Genomic DNA, 14,947 nt, shown 5'->3' with positions numbered 1-14,947 from the left:
CGTATTCATTTCTCATTAATGTAGAATTTAAAGGCCTTGTATTTTTGAAAGGGAAAAGGTTAGAGATATGGGCTAGCAGCTGGTTTTGATAGGGTGCAGTGAGCAAGTTAATACTTACCAAACATTTGAAATTGCTTTTCAATTTCTGAAATCACTTTGCAGCTCTTCAGCTATTTTTTGGCTGGCTGCTCTTTATCATATTAATATAGTACTGAGCAGGAAAATATTGCATTTAAGTGTTATGATGAAATCAAGCTGTCATGCTGCATGTGTGTGGTACAGAGTATATTTTTAGTGTTTTTAGCCTATAATTATGTGTGTTTTGGTGTCTTTTGAAGCTATTTGTCAAGGGAAGAGGTTATGGTTATTTTCGATAGGGTGAAGTGCATTTTACAACCTTTCTAAGCCTCATTTAACTGATCTAAACCTCATTTTGTCTTCAATTGAAAGTAATATTTAGGAAAAACTTGTTGTGATTTCTTTCTCTTTTTTTTTTGTTACATATTACTTAGGGCACCCTTCTTCCTCATCAGTTTGTCCAGTTGACTGCTGGACAGAAAGATCCGTGAATCTTCAAGTTTCCATCACAGCATACATGCTGTCTCCTGCCAAGACCAAAGATGTAAGTCTAGGTGATTTAAAGACAGGAAAAGCCTATCAGTATGGAATTATTTGTAGCCGATACTCCTGAGACACTACAATTAGTGAGCTGTGGAGAGTTCTGGCAGCTTTGAATTGTTAGTATAATTCAATGAAAAGGATATGAATTCTGTTCTATGTAATCCCCAAACCAAACCTGAAGAGAAAGGAATCATTATAAATTATACTTCTGTAGATATAATTTCTACAATTAATTAATCACGATGGAAGGAAAGAGAAGGAAATCTGTTACAAATTCTGGTAAAAGATTTAACTTTATTTAGTCATTTAATTCAGTTGACGTAAATCAGGTAAAAAAGCATACGTTACCTTTGTTACGTGACTGGAGTTGTCTGTTGCCTCCAGTATCCACTGGTACTTTTTTTCCCTATTAATTTATTTTCCCTTTTTATTAACAAAATATGTTAGCTCAAAAACACCCGATCTGCAGATCAAAACTGATGTATATAATCTCAAACATTTACTTCTGCTTTCTCTTTGGGCTGTTTATACAGTAATTTTCCTGTTAAAGTTTTATTCTAGAATAACCTAGTCTAGTCTGGTGCTGAGCTAGATAACTTGTCAGGCCTTTGCATTTGTTGCATCTCACCTGTATTGGTATGTTTAAAAACTATAGATTTCAGTTCTCATAATAAAACGTGGCTTTTTTTCAGTACCTTTAAATTATTATTGCTGTTGATGGTTGTGGAATTGTTCCTTGTAATCTTCAACCTGTTCAGTGTAACAAAATTGATTATTTTACTTTTGAATCCAGCAGGTCTTTTATTTTGTGAAAGCCTAGCAAAAGCTCATCGATTTACACCAGAGTTGGTTTGCCGTTTTCTTCAGTCAATACTGTCACATAATAAAAATCTTGACTTAACCAGGCAGTTTCAGCGATATCCTGCTTAGTGTCTGCTGCTGCTGCTGAATGCAACACTGCAGCTTTGATTATTTAAAAAGAATATATTTTTCTTCATGACTTAGAATTTGATCGCTCTCTGTCACTTTGGATGTATCAGAGAACCAACAGGAATATTAATAAATTTCTTCAGTCTTAGATAGTTTTGCCTTGGCAATTTTGTGACAGACAGAAGTGACTATTTCTGGGTTCATTTTTATTTGAACATTGCTGGTTCTTGGTTTTGGGTTTTTTTTTTTTTTATTATAAGTCTAAATTCTTGCTTAAGGGATGGAAATTGACTATTAAGGTACAAAATATCAATAAATCATACCAGATGTTTTGAGAGATGTTCAGATGGCCTAAATCTACACCACGGTGTATCTAGTGTTAACGTTTTATTGGCTTGGTGCCTTTGAAGGCCTAGAATCAAACAGTAGGAAGCACTTGACACAAAGCAGGTAGAATTTTTTTTGTCTCTGGTTGAGCTTCCCAATTCAGTTTCACTGAATTTTTTTGAACTTCAGGGTTGCTATGAAAAGCTCTCTGCAAATATTGCAGACTGAACACTAAAAAAGGGACAAATAACTGCTTTAAGAGTGACGAAAAGGGGAATTAGTACAGCAGCGCTGCTGTGCTCATTAAGCTTACCCATTCCAGAGGTGTAGAGAAAATCCAACTGCTTTGTCATCTTCTTACGTGAAAGTGCAGTCAGTCCCCAGACAGGAATCGAGCAAGCGTGTTTCAGCTATTCACCCCTAAGCATCCCTCACTTAGGGATATGATTTAGTAGCGGACAGGTACAGTTGGGCTTCATGATCTCAAAGGTCTTTTCCAACCTGGTGATTCTATGATTCTATGAATGTGAAAAAGAGGTAGGTGCCATGTTATTCCTTTCTTTTGGGAAAGTAGCCTTAGTAGAGACCTGTGGACTTCATTGAAAGATGGAATAACCTGGTAGTCTGCTATGAAATTCATACTAAGGTCACCAAGTACAGAATTTATTTTGTCTTACAAATAAATTTGACCTTAAGCTGCACATAAATGAGCACTAATATTTTCAGTTTGGGATTAAAAGAATGTGGTTTGGATTAAAGGAGTACTTATTTTTCTCTTAACCAAACTTTCCTCTTTCAGGATACCTAAATTTCCGAAATGAGTCATGCATTTGGATTTCTGAACGTACAGCAATTTTTAATTTTTAATAGATTATGTTCAAATACAAATTAATGAATTATATACTGTGAACCCTCTTCTGTTTTGTCAGTTACAATCTTGTGTTGTAGAGTTTTTCTTCTTACAGACAATGGTGGTACTAAGGACTGGGATCCAGGTTTCTCATGATTTGATAATAAATACTACCATGTTTAAGGCATGTAAAATCCTTCTGTTTCTAATAGGTGATGAGATTCACCCATTTCATGTAAAGTCTTGACCATTCTGGCAATGTGGGCGAAGGAGTGCAGTTTAAAGTTTTCAGAGTACTACATGCTCATTTAAGAGCAACACAAAAACCCCCTTGATAAATACATGTAGCAATGATTAATCTACCACCTCTGTAACACCATTACTGCAAACGTTGCCTCTATTCAAAGTTGTAGCAATTTCAAAGGGTCTATTATCAGAACAGCTGTGGCTCAGGTTGAGCAAGCCAATATGTGGGATTATGTATCCTTCAGAATCCTAAAGTCTGCTGAGTATTATATTCATTTTACATGAAGTAGAACAAAAACAGATAAAAAACCAGTTCTTTCAATTTCCTCTGTTTTATTTTATATTTGTTTCCTGTAAAATTAAGTGGAATGATCACTGATTCCTGGTCCAAATTTCTCTGTATAGATGTGCAGAGAGCTTTGGGTCCAGTGTAGGTTAAAGTATTAATGGTCTAAATTTTCAAACAAAATTAACTTGCACAATAAGCTCTTTCTCTTATTAACTTTTAGCTTTCCCACGTTTGTGTGTTCGAGTTGTTTGTGAGTTTCTAAGTCTACCTTTGTCCTAATTTCCATTTTGTCCTGGAAGTGTAGACATTAAATTTGGGAAACAATCTGACCTGGAATTTCCATCAATAGAGGATGAACAAGAAAGTAAACATAAACTAATCATGATACGTGGTGCCCTTGCCCATGTGGTGACAATTTTTGGATAAAGGCAATTCATAAAAGATTAAAGAACTGACTTTTCAAGTACTTCTAACATTTTTAGCTAGATGAATGAGTAATTGAGTGTCATCATATGGTTAAGCCTTTCAAACCATACAGTAATTGAGATATTCTAACGTTGACTGAATCCTCAAAAATATGGAAACCAAATGTGAACCACACTGCTATGATCTAATTACTTCCTCCTTCTCAGATGGTTTCTCTTAATAACTTAAAGGTTATTGGTGCATTCCTCGTATGCTGCAATAGTTGTATGTGTAGGTTGAGCGTCTCCACGTAATTTTGATGGTGGCTTCACTTTATCTGGTTCCTTTCAAAGCTTTCTCTCCCTTTGGAGAACTTGTTAAAGCAGAAAAGGGGAGAAATGCAGTGTGCTTATGTTATTCATGCTTCACAAGGGCCATAAAACAGCCTGGAAAGGTTTTGAATGTCCTGCCTGGCGCAGCAGGCGCCCTAGCTGAATAGCATAGAACTTCACCTCCTCTCAGAATTGATAGAAAAGAAAAGGCAGTACACATTAGCAGCTTTTAAAAATCTGTAAACAAATTCCATATTTGCTTCAAAAATGTGAAAGCAGTTATTGATTTAATGATGTTAGAGTGCCTTGGATTTAAAAGACATTTAAAATAGGAGATAATGCTCAAGATCAATAATAGATTTTGTATTTGTGACCTAAAAAAGTAGCAGCACCATGTAATTTAAAAGCAAATGGTCCGTTGTGATTCTTGCTCACATACTAAGGTTTTCTTTTGTATTCTTTACACATCTGTTAAATCATCTGTGACCAGCTTCCTTTCTGCCAAAAGATAAGAGAAACCTAAGGATTTGTTTAGTATAGCGTCACTTGTCCCATCGTGCGCAGCTTCGATTGGACCAAATTTCTTCTATTCTATGAGCAGAGAGTGAATGAAACAATGTTTTGTCACGAGTCAATGCAGAATGTTGTGTTCTGCTACAGTGCTGCTTTAGTTACCTAAATTCTGGTTTGTGTGAAGTAGGACTGATACCATTCTAATTTTCTAAAAATCATTTGTGCATAAAGGGTGCTCAAAACTTCTTCGGCTTGCCCTGTAGCAGGGGAAGACCTGTTGGTTGCACCTACAGTACCTCACTGCTAGGCTTTATTTTTATTGCTTAGAGCGAAGTAAGTTTTTTCCTACAGTTGAAGATGTGCGTGCTTGCTGTATATCTGCCTCAGTTCAGAGAAACTATCCATTTTTATGATTGCTTTGTTTACAAGTGTGCGGAGTACAAAGACTTTTCCTTTAATTTTATTTCAGGGTAAAATAGCTAATCTGTTTTGACATGCTATCTAAATGACACTCAAACTAGTATACGGACTAACTCATCCATAAGTCATTTCTTTTATACACATGTACTGGTGTGTCCAAGAAAGAGAGTTATATTGGCTGCAAGAGTTTGAATAATAATAGTCATTAATATGGCGAATTGAGGGTCACCACATTCATCCCACATATCAAATCCCCTTTCAATGAGATCAGTTCCATCAGCTGTCAGATTCCATTAAATATATCCCCCAGACCTACTGACCAGCTGACAGTAGAGAAACTCAAAACCGTACACCCACTATTAGCATTATAAAATGTGAAATCAGCTGGAAGGAATGATAGCAGAACTGAAAACAAAATAGATGAAAATCTATGATGCCCCTGTGTCTTCCTAAACAGAAACCCCTAAGAGTTAAAATGCCGCCATAAAACATGGAGGTAAAAACAAAGGTTGTCACATTGTTTTCTTCATAACCTATAATGATTCTTTTACCTTTTGTTAATTCAAGATTTGCATAAATGTTTCATGAGGTTAATACAATGCATAAACTGAGCAGTTTATTAAGCAACATCTGTGCTGTTTTCTCAGATAATGCAGTGTTGTTTCCAAGTCACTGAAATATAACCTATCATGAGGTTTTGGTTGTTAAAATACTTGTTTTGCAAGGGCTGTGATCACATCTGACATTTCTAGCAGATGCCACAGTAATACAAAAGAATTCCTTAATACCACAATATGTGTTAGCAAAATACCCAGCAAGAAGTGGATAGTATTCCACTGAGCTGGTGTAGTTTAGTACAATGCATAAGACATGAGAACATCTTGTTGTGTGTCATCTTTCAGATAAATATACCCTATTTCAAAGCTTGCACAACGGCCTATGGTACTTTTTTTCAAGAGAGATCTTGTTGACGGTTTCTTACTTTGCCTTAGAGTCACTTTATAGTATTTTTTAAAAATTAAGAATGGGAAAATCTTCACACTGTCACAATTTTATCTTGGTATTGGTGCCATATGGGACTCTTTAAGGGGAAAGAAAAAAAAAAAGAAGAGAGAGAAGGAAAAAAATAGTTATGAGACCAATATTTTTTAATGAAACTTGGCTTAGCTCTTGAAGCAGGTCATGCAGATAAAAAGTAGGCACATGAATTCTGTAGTCATATTCTTTATTTTTTCCTGGCAAGGATTAAAGAAATGTAGTTTCAATTAAATCAGAGTGTAATGGAGATATGTTTTATATTATTGATTCTGCAAGCAATAATTTGGGCATTTTTATTTTTTTTTCCATGTGTTTGGCTTACTCTTTGCCAAGAATATGGAAATTCTGATCTTTAAAATTTGCGTTTGCATCTGTCTTCCCTCATGAAGCCCTCACTTTTTTATTAATTTGAAATAATTTCGTGTTTTCCCTGTAAGACTTACTCAAAATCAGAGTATGCAGGCCTGATTTTTGCCTTTTGTCTTTGGTTTAAAGGTTTAAGATTACATTTGTGGTAGGAAAATAATATTTTTGGAAACTTAATGAAATGTTTGCAGCAATTACTTTGCCCTTTATAAAACTGTAGACTGGAGTTTATGCTGCTCTGTGCGTGCAAAATGTACATTGACCAGTGAGGGGGTAGAAGAACCCTTGACAAGCGGTCTCTGTGAGAGTAATTATGTTGAACAAGTAAGCCAGCTAAATTCCAGGTTGGGTGATAATGGTCCAGAACCTGGATGGCGGCTTTTAAGTAGATATGTTTATTTTCTGATCTGTCTTGGATAATGGTAGTTTGCTTCTGAATAGTTGCCAGGTCCTTTAACATGGAAAGGAGAATATTTCTCTGCTGTCGAAGTGCAGTTGCCGCAGCAGGGAAACGCATCAAGGTGCATAAAATGATAGTAAGTCAGGAAAAAAAAAGGGTAACTATAGCAAAACTCCTATTGAAGATTTTGGCTCGATAGCGGAAAGTAAAATGCTGCGTCCTAACGAAATGGAAATTTAGGTAGTCATAATGACACAACTATCTCATTAGAATTTGTCTAGAATACTATTGTTAACACATAGTTAGTTTCAGTGTGAACTTAGGATGCACAAAGAATACGAGATCAGACCCTATATAATGAAGGGATCATTTACACACATTATCCCCACAATGAAATGCTGTCACCCCTTGGTGGAAAACACAGCTGCTTTTTAAAAGCTGCTGTACTGTAATAAATGTGTAACTAGAGCTGGTTGAAAAACATGAAAATGATTTTGTAAAACATTTTGAACTTTCCTAGTTGTTTCCGTTCTTCAGGTTCACCATAGAGTATTTCTCCACCAGGTTTTAGACTATTTTGTTTATTTTTGTAAATTATTTTGAATTTTAAATGATCTTTTTTTTGGAAGAGATTTTCAAAAACATGTTTCTGTAAATTAAAATATTATGATTTAAAAATCACTTAGAACTTAACAGGATATTTTTACTAAAATAAGGTGTGTTCCTAGTATATAATTTTATATTTTAGGAAAAAAAACCCCAAAAGATGAAGCTTTGGCCAAGTTAGTTTAAATATAAGTGTTGATTTGATTTTGTGTTTGACCTCCAGAAGTCATTAGGGATTTCTTTCATCAGAGGAACAAATGGCCGTTAGTATTGAAGTAACATGTAGAAGTCAAAGGTACCAGCAGACTGCTGAGAGTTTAAATATTAAGATATCCTCTACTCTGGATACAGGTCTCAGAAAGCAGACTTGAAGGAGAACATAAAATAATATGACCAGTATTGATCGGCTAGACAAAAAACTTTGTTTCACATGCAGAGATCATTACTTTTCTCATTCCTTTTAAAAGCAGCATATCTTACTTTTGTTTTGTAATTAAAAATATAAGCGGTGTATTAAGGGCAATCTCATAAAATCAAAATGTATATGAATATTAGAGACATGATTTTCCATCCTCCCTGAGAACAATTTTTCTGGTTTTACTTTTGCTTTCTAATTCTTGCTATCTCCGTCAATAAATGTTGTGATGGTATTACCTCTTCAGGTTATCTTGGTAACTGATCTGTTCAGATGTTGACATGGTTCTACCATTTGGAGCACCACTTACACTTCCTGTTACCTATTTTTTGCCGGGAATCTGTCCCTCCGGGCACAAGGGAGCAGTTCTGTTGTCATCACATATATGAATATTATTCATGGCTTTGCTTGGAAACTCTTTTCCATTATAGTGCCTCATTGGTTAGGTCATTGGGACAGTGGTGTTGATTACTCGACTCCTTATATTGGGCTTCTGTTTTATTTTTCTGGTGTATAGCATTTTTATTTTGGCCAGTTTACACTCGATCTAATGAACAGGTCTAGAAATTCATCACAGTAGAAGAAAGGTGGTCCTGCTCCATCCCTCTGCTGGTATTTCTACCATGTATTCCTGCTGCTTATTGGAAATAATTTGATTTATCAGCCTAGTGGAATTTGCCACCCAAAGGAGGTTATAGTTTTCTGAGGCCTCACAAGTTGTACTGAATCACAGAAAATTAGATGAGCAACAATAAGGGAAAGCATGTGGAGGGAGAGGACCCACTCTCAGAAGCAGCAGACAAATTAGTTCAGCTCAATGTGACGCTGTTTCTTAAACTCTTTGAGATTATTTGGCTTAGGTTTGTTGTAAAACTGTAGAAGCTCCTTGGGTTTGCATTCTTCTTGTTATAATAAGACTATTGTTCTCAGGGGTTTTTATTTCTTTGGATGGAGCAATATATCTCTGCAGAGCGAGCACTTCTTTGACACATCTAGCATTTGATACACATCTGAATCACGTTTGTATCATGTAGAAATGTATTTGTTGCTTCTTACAGGGTTTATTTTCTGTCAGTTGATCTACGTGATCAGATAAATGCTAGTGCTGGAAGAAGCAGAGATAGCAATGTATGAACAGGAGAAGGGATTAGTTAGAAGTGACCGGGACTTTTGCAGCATCTGGTTAGATAAACAGCAAGTTCTTCTGTTTGAGTGAACTTTATTGTCATACAGTACTTTACAGGATCAAATTCTGGAGTAGCAAGTTGTGAGATCAGAATTAATTGAGTTGTTGGGGTTTGAATTTATTTATTTATCGATTTTATTTGAAGTTTGAAGATGTTTAAAGAATTGGCAATGTTCTTTTATGCACCTCAGAAAAATATTACGGTGTGGATTTTTTTTAGTTATTTTGTGGGTTTTTTTCAGCTTTCTGATGTAAGAAATGAGACTTCATATTAGACATGATGACTAGGATGTTAAGAAGGCCTGTCCTAGACCTGCACTGACTAAAGTGAATATGAGCTTTGACTTTGATTTCACTCAGAGTATGCTTAACATTTTAGCAACTTATAATATTATCTGACAAAGACTGGAGCCTAAAACCAATTCAGATTAATGGTTACGTGGCTCTACATTATACAAAGTCCTATTTATAAAATAAACTGAAGGCTTTTTACGAAAGTGTAAACCTTTTGGGAGTATTACTCATTAACATTGCCTAATAATTGCAGCTCTTTGATCTTTAATTCCCTTGGCCCTCTCAGCTCCTCTCCTCACTCCATTAACGGATGCTCTGGCCCTCTTGTTTTGAAGAGAGGATGAGGCTGCTTCAAATACTGGGAACTGGCTGTTGAACAGCCATCTGTTGCAAACACTGTACACAGGACTCTATTGAAGCCATTGCATTTTCCGATGGACTTCAGTGGCATTCGGGACATACTTTTTGTAACAGACTCTGGAGCCGCCTTTAGGTGCATACGAATACCAGCAGTAACTGATAGACTAATGGTCACATGCAATCATATATGTAGAAACATTCCTGGGCTTCTGATTCATTAATTAATCAACACCATTGTCAAAAGAAGTAATTTACATTTTAACTTTAAAGCAGCAAACATTTGTATTCTGGCGTTTCCATGAGAACAGAAACAAAACAACAAATACTATGGCATTTATGTATGACAGATAAAAAAGTTATTCTTAGTTCATCCTTGTAAACTTTAGAGAACCGCCTACAAAGACAAAGCCAAGAACTTCCATAAATAAATTCCATGAAAAAAAAATGTCACTATAAAAACACTTCTAGCCTCGTTCAACCAGAGTTTACGCTTCTAAGTATTGTATAAACTTTCTTACTCTCTATGGAAAATGGGACTAAAAAATGTAGGAGTTGTTAATGTATCTTCTTAAACTTGAACCAAAGTCCAGTCAAAATTAGTGGGAAACTTTTCAGTAGATTTGATGGGCTTTGGTCAGACTCCGTACCTCAGGTAAACCTCAGTTGGAATGTTATCGTAGTGAAATATGGTGATTGCCTGAAAGAAGCCTCATAAAAGTAATTCTGTTTTGTAGTTTCTTTTACTTGCATTTCATGTTCAGTTCTACTCATTTCAATCTTAAATCTATCCCACATTCTGGAGGAAACCTTCTAATCCAGTTTAAGGAAACACTTGAATTTACATCGAAGGTCACATATGAAGATCAGAGAAAAAAATGTGACCTGCCTACTTACCATTTGTGAACAGTTCAGCCGAACTACATTTCTGAATTTTAAAGGAAATTCGGCAATATAATAATTGTATCTATTCATGCTATTTGTAATTTCCAAGTGGTAAATCATCATCTATAAGAAATGCTCTCAATCAAGGGAGAAAAAGACATGTAATTATGTCATTTATAATGAATTCTAAAGGAAACAAAGACTTTAAGTGGAAAAACTCTGGAGAAAACCAAGGAAGAAAATCCTCACAGTAATACCAGTTGCTCCTAAGAAGATGCATAGCTGATGAAAAATTTGCATTTATTATATGAAAATCAACATCAAATAATTCAGCAAGGGAACTGTCAAAACTCTGGAGTCTAGGGAAACAAGATCTGACTTTTATTAGATAAATTACATACTCTTCTTCTTTTGTAAGCATCAATAATATCAACTTTTTGACAAATAGCTATCTCCTGGGTGCGAGTTCTGAGGTTTGCTGCTGATCTTCATCTTTTGAAGCATCCAAAGGATTAAAGGCATGTGTCAATAACAATGGCCTATGACCTTTCTGTGGAAGGTACCACTGTCTCTTTGTAACAGCTAATTCTGTGATGTGAGATGATATGCATAAATGCTTAGAAACCATTGAAGAACCCTCGCTGTGCAGAAATCTGTAGGCTTGGGAAAGATGCTTTCATACTGTAAGGCTGTTGAACAGCACATATTCTCTGGCAGAATTGGGCTTAATCCATTTACATTTAATGACAACTTTAACAAATAGCATTGATTCAAAAAACATATATCATTAAAATAAAGTAAATGGGAAGAGAAAGACAAAATAAAGCATCGTTACTTTTCTACTGACATTTCTGTCTGCTGTCTAGATTTACTGCAGTTGGAATTAATTTTTGTGCAAACAGCTTCTGTGCAAGCACTAATTGGTCTTTATTCTCATCTTGTAGATATTTATTAGGTCTGATGCTTCTCTTATGCTACTATACATCAATAACTGAGTTGAAGACAATGTGGCTACATCATCATAAACCCGGTAAGCGAATGGCTCACTGGATGGGTGAGTGTATATTAATAATTAGAGCAGTAGTAGAAATGAAGGTGTGAAAACTCAAGGCTTAGGTGTTTTGTCTACTATGGATGTTAAATACCTCCCTTTCTCCAGTCAGGATGCACAGTGTATTATCAGAGCAGAAAGCCAAAAATCCCTTTAAGGTTGTTAAATGGACCTGTATATTTATATATGATATTAAAATTAAGTCTTGAAATCTCACATTCTACTTCTGCTACTAACATTGATTTCAAAAGCACTCATAGCTCAGATAAAGAGTAAAGATGTAACTCTGCCTTCCCTATAGTCCCTGGGACATCAGAAGGAAGTTGCTCAAATTAGTATAAACAAATTTGAGATTTGCTGTCCTTGAGAAAATAGATTGAGTCATTCCTGTAAAGGAAAAAGAGAAAGTGAAGAAAGGGACCTGAGGCTGCAAACTGGTGAAACCTAGCACCGGTGGATTTGAAAACTGTTGCTGAATAGGGCTCCCACAGATATCTGCAGCCTCCTCTTAGACCCTGAGTCTTTGTTCACAGCATCAGTAGCAAGCCTGGTTTTGCAGGGTTCAAGCATGGGCAAACCAGTGACTGATAGAAAGTCAGTGCCTCAATAAGAGAGATCATAATTTGTGGGGATGTAAGATTTTTTTTTGCAACAAAGAACTGCCAGAGGACAACTTCTTCCCTTTCTATGCAATGGTGGACTTGCCAAAGCATCTGGCTGCTGTCTGCCTGTCCTGAAAATACAGTCTTAAAATGCTTTGGGCCAGATATGTACAACTGTGTGTGGGTTTGTCGTTGTTGTACTGTCTGCAGCACATGCCAAGTGCCCGGGAAATTTGACTTATGGATTCTATTACAGGCACAATCTCCACTAAACAATACCAAAAGACTATCAGAGAACACTTGCCAGCTTATTGTAACATCTTACGAGTGCTTGTGTGATTTACAGTTTATAGGGTGTGGTTTACTTATTGCTTCTCATTGCTCACCTTCACTGATGGCTCACTGCAAGCTTATGGGAAGGGATTGATCCATACAGGCAGCTAGAAGGTGGTTCTCCTAAACAAAGAGTTTCAGGCCAAGTCATCACTTCCTTTTCTCACCTTTCCCAAGTTTCATTCTTTCCAATAATATCTACAAGCCTTCTAATGACAAATATTGTTGAAAGAAAATTCGATTCACCAAGCAATTTTTACTACATTTTTTTGTCCTGTACCATTTGTATAAATGAAAACAGTTGTACATTCCATAGCTGTTAACTTGCCAAACATTGGCAAGTCCACCTGTATATCTCCAGTTTAAAGAGAAAGATGTTGTGTCCAGAGAAGAGCAACGAAGCTGGTGAGGGGCTGGAGAACAAGTCTTATGAGGAGCGGCTGAGAGAGCTGGGGTTGTTTAGCCTGGAGAAGAGGAGGCTGAGGGGAGTCCTTATTACTCTCTACAACTACCTGAAAGGAGGTTGTGGAGAGGAGGGAGCTGGGCTCTTCTCCCAAGTGTCTGAGGACAGGACAAGGGGGAATGGCCTGAAGCTCCGCCAGGGGAGGTTCAGGCTGCATATCAGAAAAAAATTCTTCATGGAAAGAGTCATTGGGCACTGGAACAGCTGCCCAGGGAGGTGATCAAGTTGCCTTCCCTGGAGGTCTTTAAGGAATGGGTGGATGAAGTGCTTGGGGACATGGTTTAAGGGATTGTTAGGAATGATTGGACTTGATGATCCAGTGGGTCCTTTCCAACCTGGTGATTCTGTGATTCTATGACTGTGTTAAAGGCTTTACAGAAATCCAGATAGATGACATCCATTGCTTTTCCCATATCCACTGATGTGATCACCCCATGATAGAAAGCCATGAGGTTGGTCAGGCAGGACTTGCCCTTGGTAAAGCTGTGTTGGCTGTCTTGAATCACCTCCCTATCCTCCATGAGCTTTAGCAAGCCCGTTTTAAATAGGTAAACTTCTACAGCCTGTCTTAGGATTTTCAGACTATATTCTGTTTTCATGTTTCAGTACTTAGCTTTTGCGCTTCCATTAAGTCATTCAATATGAATTTAAGTAGCTCAATGACTGTTAACAGGAAAGATGCAGCACTAGTAGTGTGGGCTGTCAAGGGTGGGTACAGAACTCCAGCAACCTCGTGCAACCATCCTTAAGTCGATGCTAGCATGTTTTCATTGGTATCGATACCAAAGTAAAACTAACTAAGTTGCTGCTATTGCAGTTACAACACTGAGCAAAACTATTTTTTTTTCTCCCTCATAGGTACTGGTGTCTCACTTGTTAATACCATAGACCTTCTTTCGCAGCTTAGATGAGAAAGTCTGTGTGGTTTGGCATAACTCTCATCACAGGTTTGTTTTGTGTATTACCCAGGAATCATTCAGATTATGTCGGTTATGATATTGAGAATGTTTTTTGATAATTTAGGTAATTCTAGAGTACAATAGGTATTTTTATTTTTTATTTCCCCTCTGTTCTAGGCCTTATTTTTACTTTAGCTTCTGTCATTTTGTGAATTCTGTTTCTGCCCTGTATCTTACTGGCTTTTATAAATGCTTTATTTCTAGCTGAGGATGATCTGTGTTATATTCTTATAGCATGATATATCAGGATTTATTTTCATAGCTGTGATAACTAGGCTAAGGAAGATTGCAGTCTGACAAGCAAAACATTTTAGAACAGAGACCTACTGTATGTTAGCCAGTATTGAATAACTTGTGATGAGAGTGTGTTTGATCAAGCCATACCTGAATTTAGCAGTCATTCCTTTCTAAAAACATACTGTTTATAGCTTTTGCAATTGCAATAGTTGTCAGCTGGGAAGGCTTAGAAATTTTGGAAAGACCTCTTACTGGTTTTGAATTTACAGTATTTCTACCTTCCTTTTCCCTCCAATGGAATGGAGAGCCTAGTATTACCAGGCTCTGCCAGGTTTTCTTTTTTTATGCAGTACTCTTTCAAGAATAAGATTGATTTGAATTCTTTCCAGAATGTCTGCAGTTTTTTTAGATAGACTCTCCTTTTTCTTAAGCAGATACACGGGCTTGTAGTGCAGTCTTTTCCTAAGGTGTGTTGCTACTGTTTTCTTGAAAAGGCAAATGTGCTGTAGTCAATGAATACTCACCTTCTTGTATGTCCAGTGACTGAGACTGGTCTGTAATAAGAAGTGAGAAATCTAATAACTAGTTAAAGCTGTGTTGCTTTTTTTCTTTTTAAATGTTAAACTTTTTTTCCTAAGGCTAGGATATTTTCCGTGTATGAGGACCTGTTTCAACATTTATCACAAGCAAACCACTGTGCTATTCCAAACATGATATATTTCACTTTAGTACTGCTGACTTCAGCTTACTAATTGCCTGACAGCATTTTCTTTGTTAAGCTTTAACTGTGATCATCACACTTTTGTTGTACTGACAGTAGAA

General features: G+C 36.5%; 1 long non-coding RNA gene across 3 annotated transcripts in view; it reads left to right on the top strand.

Moving 5' to 3' along the window:
* The first annotated feature begins 236 nt into the window (after positions 1-236).
* LOC128853540 (uncharacterized) overlaps positions 237-14,947 on the top strand; it is a 171,866-nt gene continuing 157,155 nt past the window's right edge. For all 3 annotated transcript variants that reach the window (XR_008452139.1, XR_008452140.1, XR_008452141.1), the window contains exons 1-3: positions 237-622; positions 11,425-11,510; positions 13,788-13,876. This is a non-coding gene — a long non-coding RNA (uncharacterized LOC128853540). The remainder of the gene's footprint in view (positions 623-11,424; positions 11,511-13,787; positions 13,877-14,947) is intronic.

This window comes from Cuculus canorus, chromosome 13 (genome assembly GCF_017976375.1).
Source record: "Cuculus canorus isolate bCucCan1 chromosome 13, bCucCan1.pri, whole genome shotgun sequence".
NCBI lineage: Eukaryota > Metazoa > Chordata > Aves > Cuculiformes > Cuculidae > Cuculus > Cuculus canorus.
The sequence above is the reverse complement of the archived record's forward strand: the minus strand, read 5'-3'. Positions and strand labels throughout refer to the sequence as shown.